The following is a 2464-nucleotide window of genomic DNA, read 5'->3' as shown; positions in this document are numbered from 1 at the left end:
GGAGTAGTGGAAAGATATGGAGATGACACAGTAAACGACAATGAAGAAAGGTTAACTGATATATGTGTGAGTCATTGACCTTGAAAATTTTAAGTGGCTTCCTTCCTCATAATCATATCTACAACTATGCATGGTAGAGTCCTTCCAGAAACATCAGGTCAACAACAGACAACATTTTTTAAAAGACCCTACATAAGAACAAATGATATTAGAGTCTACAGAGGTGCAGAATGTGGCTCAGGCGACTTCCTGTTACATGCGAAGATGATAGTAACATCTAAGAACAAAGACAAATTAAAGAGGCAAATATCCTCACGAGGACAGTGGTAAAATATAACTTAGTTAGTTTCAAGCAATAGTCTATACAATTTCTTTATAAATTACGACCGAGCGAGGTGGTGCAGTGGTTAGCACACTGGACTCGCATTCGGGAGGACGACGGTTCAATCCCGTCTCCGGCCATCCTGATTTAGGTTTTCCGTGATTTCCCTAAATCGTTTCAGGCAAATGCTGGGATGGTTCCTTTGAAAGGGCACGGCCGATTTCCTTCCCAATCCTTCCCTAACCCGAGCTTGCGCTCCGTCTCTAATGACCTCGTTGTCGACGGGACGTTAAACACTAACCACCACCACCACCACCTATAAATTACGGTGTCAGACAATCTGAGGCACCTAGAAGAAGGAACGTCGGAGCATATGCACCAAAGAATTAAAAAATGCATACATGGAGCAGCATATGAAGCACTAGGGCAGCAAGAAGGTGGCACCTAGAATGGTGGACTCAAGGCAACGAAGAAAAACTAAATCTACAAGAGATCTATAGTAATTGGTTGAGAATAGTCAGATAAAAATGACAACGCCACGTATATTAGAATGAACAGAGACGTAAAAAAGGACATCTGTAAAATGAGAAATGAAACCTGGGAGAATGAATGCGAGGAAGTCGGTCCATGCGGGGGGGGGGGGGGGGAGGAGGGGGAGGGGGCAGGAGCATATAAGTGTCTGCAGCATCAGCATGAAAAATGGTTGCAGGACTGAGGAAAGAAGTAAAAGAAAGAGCAAACCTGCCGGTTATCACCCTAGTACAGCGGGAGAAGCATTTTAAAAAGCTGCTAACACAAAGAAGAACAGACTACAAGGAAGTTAAGTGAGAGATGTAGGAAAACCAGGATGGTGAAGAGGTAGACAAAATAACTACGAGCGAGGAACAGAAGGCGGCTACACAAATGAAAATGAGCAAATCACCAGGACCTGGAAATGCACCGGTAGTATCAGTGAGCTATGACCCAAGCATTCTGTTTGAATGTCTAAGCAAGTTTTAAGAAATGTTTGTGTATGGGGAGGAAATTCCAGCAGAGTGGAAGTTAGCGTGTCTAAACCCCGTACATAAAACAGGTAGCAAGAAAAAGTGTCACAAGTTCAGCTGGCAGGATTTTAAAATCAAGAGCGGAGATGATAGTTAACGAAGAGAAAGAACGAAGTGGCTTTAGAAAAGGCAGATCACGTATAGATCACATCTTTATCCCAAGACAGACATCCAGAAGAGAAGGGAAAGGAATCTAAAGAGTCATTTGGTCTTCATAGAGCTTGAGAAAGTATATGACACAGTACCACTAACGTTAGTGTTCGGTGGGCGCTGAGCACTATGAGACTTAACTTCTGAGCTCATCAGTCCGCTAGAGCTTAGAACTACTTCAACCTAACTAACCTAACGACATCACACACATCTATGCCCGAGGCAAGATTGGAACCTGCGACCGTAGCGGTCGCGTGGTTCCAGACTGAAGCATCTAGAACCGCTCGGCCACACCGGCCGGCTATTGTTCGATGTCCTCTAGTCAGGGGAACTGCCAAAAATTTACGTAAGAAGTATCACAAATAACTACAAGGCGGCAGAATATGTCATTTAAGTGGAACAAGAAATATCTAGAGCATTCCGAATAACTGAAGGACTAAAAAAAGGATGCTGTCTGCCTCTAACGGTCTTCGATGAATGTGCAGAAGGCACTGAATCTGTAGTGTAGAAAGCGCTTGATCACGGTGACTGAAGTAACGAAACAGTGAATGCACACACTTTTCTATACTGACTATCGGGAGGTTGCAGCGAACGATGGAGTCGATGTATCTTACATGCTTAGGAAGATGTTGGAAAAGTACAAAAAATGGGGTCTGAAAATTAATTCTGAGAAGTCGTAACATCTATGTTGCGGAGAGGGGGTAAATAACTTGGCCATTGGCGGACATCATATTAAAGTATGTAAAGAGTTTAAGTACCTGGTTAGAAGCCTATCAGATGATGGAAGATATAACAGAGGTATTCAACAACGGATCAGGCAGGGAAGGACGACTATTCAAAAATTAAATCCTATACTTTGATCCTAAAAAATGAGTTTAAAGGTTAAAAATGCGGTTATACAAATCCGCGCTTGGAACCAATAATTAGCTAGGGGAATGAGTGCTGGAAA

General features: G+C 42.9%; 1 non-coding gene across 1 annotated transcript; it reads left to right on the top strand.

The window, feature by feature from the left end:
* Positions 1 to 389: 389 nt before the first annotated feature.
* Positions 390 to 462, top strand: Trnaa-cgc (transfer RNA alanine (anticodon CGC)). The gene has a single exon. It is a non-coding gene; the product is annotated as a tRNA-Ala (tRNA).
* Positions 463 to 2464: the final 2002 nt, after the last annotated feature.

This window comes from Schistocerca nitens, chromosome 2, assembly GCF_023898315.1.
Source record: "Schistocerca nitens isolate TAMUIC-IGC-003100 chromosome 2, iqSchNite1.1, whole genome shotgun sequence".
Taxonomy (NCBI): domain Eukaryota; kingdom Metazoa; phylum Arthropoda; class Insecta; order Orthoptera; family Acrididae; genus Schistocerca; species Schistocerca nitens.
Note: the sequence above shows the minus strand (reverse complement) of the source record. Positions and strands in the feature narration are given on the sequence as shown.